This window comes from Suricata suricatta, chromosome 2, assembly GCF_006229205.1.
Source record: "Suricata suricatta isolate VVHF042 chromosome 2, meerkat_22Aug2017_6uvM2_HiC, whole genome shotgun sequence".
In the NCBI taxonomy this organism is placed as follows: Eukaryota; Metazoa; Chordata; class Mammalia; order Carnivora; family Herpestidae; genus Suricata; species Suricata suricatta.
Genome location: NC_043701.1, coordinates 114,098,820 through 114,105,381, shown reverse-complemented (window position 1 = coordinate 114,105,381; position 6,562 = coordinate 114,098,820).

The following is a 6,562-nucleotide window of genomic DNA, read 5'->3' as shown; positions in this document are numbered from 1 at the left end:
ATTTTGGGAGAACTGGAGGTCAGGATGGCTTGACCCGGCATCTCACAGCAAACCCAAGTCAAGTAAGCCACCAAGGTAATATAGCCTATTCTTAGGGCAAAATTTTCTGGTTGGCCAATTTCTGGATATCATTAAAAGGGACAGTACATTTTGAAAATAAAATAATGGCCATCCTCAGGCAGGAGAATTCTACTTTAAAAACAGAAGATTGAATGTGCCAGATTCAAATCATATGGAAAGGTTGCCCAGTTAATGGACAAATGTCTCCACATTGTAAACTAAACAGGATTTGAAATGCAGATAGTCCTATTTTGCAGTTCTAAGTTATTTTTAAAATCTTTATTAAGACCTAATAATAAAATAATAAAATGCTTAACAGTTAGCAAGTCCACAATAACACATTAATCATAAGGTACATCTTAATTAAGGCCTCTCTTCTACTTGCTTCAACAGGTGGCCTAGGAAGGGGGTGGTCCCAGAGCTCTAGCATCAGGGGCCCGGAACTATACTCTGGGAGATAGCCAGGACAAATGTGTGACATCTGGGAAAGAACTTTCACACAAGAGGTCAGTCTCAGAGCTAAGTAAATTAGGATCTATTTGTTTGTTTGTTTGCTTGTTTTCTTCTTAGAAACATAGACTATTTCTATCCATTTGCTTCCTGCTTCTTCCCAAGTTCTCCTGGCCTCATGAACTTTATATTAAGGATTTGAAATATTCCCAAATTAATTGTTAAGTACCATGACCCTTTGCTTATGGACCCCCTTTTCCTCTAGAGTTTCCTGAAATGTAAAGCCTGTACAGCTTCTAAAAAATGCAACATATTTAAGTACAATTAATTAGCAAAAATCCACCAAAGAAAACTGTTTATTGCTTCTAGAAAAGATAAAATTTCCTTTCTAAGTTAGGTCTGACCCCATTAGGTGTTTCTGTGGTATTCTTTCTGAAATTGCTACAAAACAGGAAAGCCTAAATCACAAAGAGAGTACCTTTCAAACTTTAATCATAAGATGTTAACAAGAAGGCTATGATGCATAGGATCTAGAACTGCTTTATTTTGTCATTAAGTGGAACCAGGGAAATTAGTACCCCCCCACCCTCACATTGGGCTACTAAGTTAGGTTTAAAAAATTAAATTAAGGACACTATATTCATGTGGAGAATGGAGCCACAGTATCATGTACAATGGGAATTATGGCCCTTGGAGCTGTGTGATTTAGCAGTGCTGCACGTATCACCTTCCCACCTGTCTCCTGGCCACATCAGCATATTAATAAAGGGAACCTTGAAATGTACAGGTGAGTAGGAGAAAAGTGGGAACAGGAGGGAAGAGAATGGCAAGAAAGAGGGCAGGGGAAGGAGGGTGGAAATATGGAAGGAAGAAGGTGCCTTGGTCCATTTGGGCTGCTATAACTAAACACCAGGGCCTGGGTGCCTTCTAAGCAATGGAAATTTACTTCTCACAGGTTGGGAAGCTAAACGGGTGTGAGTGTGCTCCCTCATTCATAATGGCGGTCTTCCCCCGGGGACCTCACCTGGTGTGGTGGAAGAGGGGAGCACCCTGGCAAGTCTCTTTCCTAGGGGGGCTGATCCCACTGGTAAGGGCTCCACTCTTACTCATCCAGTCACCTCCAAAAGGCCTACATCCTAATCCCATGACCCTGGGGTTAGTTTCAACCTAAGCTTTTGGGGAGGACGCAGACATTCAGTGTAGTGCTGTCTGGGGAAACTGAGGCTGTCCACAAAGGATCAGCACCTTTCCTAGCCTCTCTAGTAGTTGCCCTTTCGCACAAGAGGAAGGGGTGCCTGGCTGCTCATTTGGCACCACTCTAGGTCTCTGGGTCGTGAGTTACAGCTCAATACTGGGTGCAGAGGTTACCTAAAAAAAAAAAAAAGAAAAAGAAAATCTAAAAAAAAAAGAATAGAAGAGGAAAGAATGGGAAGCATAAAAGGAAAAAAAGCACATATCTGGGGAAGGGTATTTAGTGAGCCAATAAGAATTCTTAACCACATGAATCTATTTCTTGAATGAACGTCTTCACACTGCTCTTTCTTTTCATGTCCCTTTTATCTGGTCTCAGCCAAGTATATGTTATTATTTTGAGGTTTAGGTCTTGGGGGAAAGCTCAGAGCGAATCGGCATGCATACTTGTGGAAGAGAGGCAAGCAGAACTGCAGTCCTCCAGAACTTTCCTACCAGAAACCAGCTCACCTTTCTCTGGTGCCAAGTGGCCTGGGGAGAGCCAGAATTCAGCTTTCTCTCGGCAATGAGCTGTTCACACCACAAATAGTTCCACCATCTGATTCTGCGCCCTGCCGAAGATGCCCCCTGACTACATGGTGCACCGTTTACACTGACCCTGGCCCTTCAGCAGGTGGCACTGTTCCCTCTGTTCCCGCTTTCAGCATCCCCTTCCTTTCTAGAGCAAGGTCCCTTTTCTTCCTCTTGGTCCGCATATTAAGGCTGCCTCCTTTACATCTTCGCTTGGGAGATACTCTTCCAGTGACCTCTGCACTGAGGAGGAGAAGCAAATTAGCAACATGGAGCAATTCACGTTTTTATGTTTGATCTTTGAAGCCCTAATCTCCTGGTCTAATTATTTGCCCCACTTAAGGGCTAGAGAGTGAGCATCAATAATCATGTTGTGTACTCATCCCTGCCTTCCCTCCCCTGTCCTCCCCGCTACTTGTCGCCTCTCCTGAGGCAGTCTTCCCTTCCCTTCATTCACCCCTGTCCAAGCCTTGAAAATACTATGAACAGCTATCTCTGGCCAAATTTCTCTCTAATTAACTTGTTACGGTTTTTAGAAAAGTGAGGTTTTATTCCCATCTTTAATCACAGATGGAGAAGCAGGAATTTTCCCAGGCTGCCATCCAGGGCACCTCATTGAGCAGTTCTGTAACCTGGGCATATAAACCCCTTGTAGAATGGGATTGGTGGGCTAAGAGACTTTGAGGCCTCCTCTAGCTCTTACACCCTGGGATCATAAAGTGGTTTGCCACTGCCCTGAATACTAGCTGTACTGGGTCAGTGACAGGCTCGTCACTTGCTTTGGGCAGTAGAATGAGGCAAAATGATGTTATCACAGTTCTGGCCTACACCTGGTTATTTCAGTTTTTGCTTTCTTGGAAGATGATCCCCATGTAAAGAGGGCTGACCACCTTGCAGAAGAGAAAGGCCTCACAGATGCTTCTAGAGGCTAAGACCCTCAGGAGGGAGATCAGTCCAGCCCCTTGCCATTCCAGCACTCCCGCTGAGCCACTGGCCATCTGGTGGAAGTCATCTTGGGTCCTCCAGCGCACGGCAAGCTGCCCCAGCCAACACTCCATGAAGGAAAAACATGCTGTCACCGTCATGTTCTGTCCAGATGGCAGAATGGCCACCAAGAAAATGGTTGCTGCTGTTTTAAGCTGCTACATTTTGGGGTAGTGTGTTATGTGCAAGAAATAACAGAAATTGATGTCTGAAAGTTGGGTGCTGGCACAAAAAAAATCTAAACAGAAATCTAAAAACAAAATATCTAAAACACGAGGCATCGGCTTTGGGACAAGGCATTGGGTGGAGATTGGGGAGGTGATGAAGGAACTCTCACTTTTTATTTTTAATTAACTTAGTCTTTTTTTTTTAATGTTTAAAGTTTTTTTTTTTCTAATGTTTATTTATTCCTAAGAGTGAGAGAGAGCATGAGCAGGGGAGGAGCAGAGAGAGAGGAGACACAGAACCTGAATCAGGATCCAGGCACCGAGCTGTGAGCACAGAGCCCGACGCGGGGCTTGAACCTAGGAACCAGGAGATCATGACCTGAGCCAAAGTTAGACGCTTAGCTGACTGAGTCACCCAGGCACCCCTAACTTAGTCTTTAACATTTTTATTTTGAAACAATTTTAGACTTACAGAAAAGTTGCAGAAATGGTAGAGTCCATGTACCAGAGTTCACCGTGCTGCAATAAGTTAGCTGTAGCATAATTACCCAAACCAGGAAATTCACATAAACTACAGACCTTAAGTGAACTTCACCAGCTTTTCTGGTGATGTTCTTTTTCCATTTCAGAATCCAATCCAGGATCCTGCATTTGCATTTAAGTTGATATATCTCCTTAGTCTGGGAAGGAGAGCTCTTAGTGGAGGCTCTGAGAGTGGTGAGGGACTTGTGTTGGAGGCTGGAGAAGCGGTGCTATATAGTGGCAAAATATTTGGTAGCCCTTGTATGCAGTAAAACACAGGAGATGGAAAATGTACCTAGTGAACTTGTAAATCTGGCAAAGAAGGTTTTCAAGCTGAGTGTTCAAAGTATCATTTGGCTTCTTTTAGTGATGTGTGATGGTGTTACAAGAGAGAGATGGGTTAAAAAGGGAACTATTCCGTTTTCAAGTAGGATGTAGAGGAAATAGACAGGGCCTGGGGAGATTCTCTTGATCAAGTCAGCAATAGTCTGAAAGTAAGAAATGGCCTCAGGGGGCCTACCTGTCAAATGCAGCCTTGGTCTAAGGTAAGGGTCCAATCCAGACTCTTAAGGCCTCTCAACATTTTAAGATGTTGTTTTGTAGACCCTCTCAGCTTGCCCAAAGGGCTTCTAAGAAGAATCTTAAGAGGAGTCTAATAACAGCTTCCTTGACAAGGTCCAAGGCAGGCAGAAGTTTGTTTTTAGAAGAATTATAGATATGACTTTCTGGGCATCGTTGTTGTCAGCAAGGAGTAAACTCCAGTAGGAGTCATAGAAAACCCACAACATTTTAATGACAATTATACTGATAAACCACCACCAGCCTGAACTAAAGAAGAGAGGGTTGAAATGTAAAAAAAGCCACTGGGCTCCCCGAGTTTATATGGCTAGGACATGGGCTGGCAGTATCTTATGGAAAAGGAAGCCTCATGGGGCACCTGGGTGGCTCAGTCATTTAAGCCTCTGACTTTGGCTCAGGTCATGATCTCACGTTTGTGAGTTTGAGCCCCATGTCAGGGAGCCTGGAGCCTGGAGCCTGCTTCCGATTCTGTGTCTCCCTCTCTCTGCCCCTCCTCTGCTCATGCTCTATCAGAAATAAGTAAAACATTTTTTAAAAAATTAAAAAAAAAAGCCTCAGAGGTCACAGCCTGCCCGTCAGAGCAGAGACCCCTGAACGGTGGTCCGGGAAGCTCCCAGGGGGAAGAACCAGACCCCGCTGCAGGTCTGGGTCCCTAGAGTGGGGCTGCCAGTGCTGGGCCAGCTTTCAGGACTGCTATGGATGGTGGCTGCTTTCTGCCTTCCCTATTACCCCCCTCGGACACGAATGTGTGTCGTAGTTACCGTATCCCGTGTTAGCACTGTCCGCTGTGAATGGAACTTGTCCTTTTAGCTCACGGGTCTCCAGAGAAGGCGAGCACCATCTAAAATGCCCCATCCACACCTGGGCCTAGTGCCTATCCTCAGAGCCAGCACTATGCACAATGACAACTGTGGAGGAGGCAGGGAGCGGATTTTGCAAGTTGGTGAGTGGGTGCTAGTGGGTGTGAATTGTTATGATGGGAGTGTGTCCCAATATGACCACCCATAATTCCTCCTGTTCCAGGTGGTCTCCTTCCTGTCCCCTGGCATCTGGGCCTGTGGCCTGCTCTGGCGCAAGCCCTGAAAATGATGTTCCGGGACTTCTGAACCCTGGGTTTCAGAGGCCTTGTAGCTTCTGCTTTCTCTCTTGGGATCCAGCCTGTAAAGAAAGCATAAAGGAGCTGGGGTGGTGAAGCTCTCTTGGCCATTCTGGGCCCCAACCAGACTCAACAGCTAAAGGCCCCCACGTGTCTGCCCTCCCCCACCCCCACTGTCTGCATGGGAAGGCAGAAGAATGGCTCAGCTGTGCCCTTTCCAAATTGGGAAAGTAAGGCATAGTGGCTCTTTTAAGCCACTGTCATGCAGCAATAGGTAAATAAAGCTGTTACCAAATATCAGGGTTTTTTCTACTGCTTTAACTGTGAAGATGTTGTAACCATGTCAGATAAAGAAACCAAGTTTTCAAGGAAACTAAATTCCATAAAGGTTGGAGCCCATACCCCAATCATTGCTCTGTCCACAGAACTTAGCACAGAACTAGCACATAACAGACTCCAAAATATTGGTTGACTGGATAATTAAATGAATGAATGGAGACAAAAGACGCCATACCATGAAAAAGACAAAAAAAAATACATTAAACAGAGTTTGTCTCATTCATTTTATCTTTCAAAAAACATTTTTTAAAAACATTTATTTTTCAGAGACAGAAAGAGACAAGTGGGGGAGGGGCAGAGAGAGAGGGAGACACAGAATCTGAAGCAGGCTCCAGGCTCTGAGCTCTGGGGCTCAAATTCACGAACCATGAGATCATGACCTGAGCTGAGGCCAGAAACAACCAACTGAGTCACTCAGAAGCCTCCACTCATTTTATCTTTCAAAACAGTGCTCTTCATTTTTCAGAAAATGTGATGCCTTGGAAGCCAGAAGGATGCTCGTAACAGAAAGGGTGGTAGGAGTGAGGCACAGGGCAACCCTGAGTCCTTCTCCAAGTCTCTCCTGCACCTACATGATAGAAGCTCCTCTAGAAAGCACCTGACA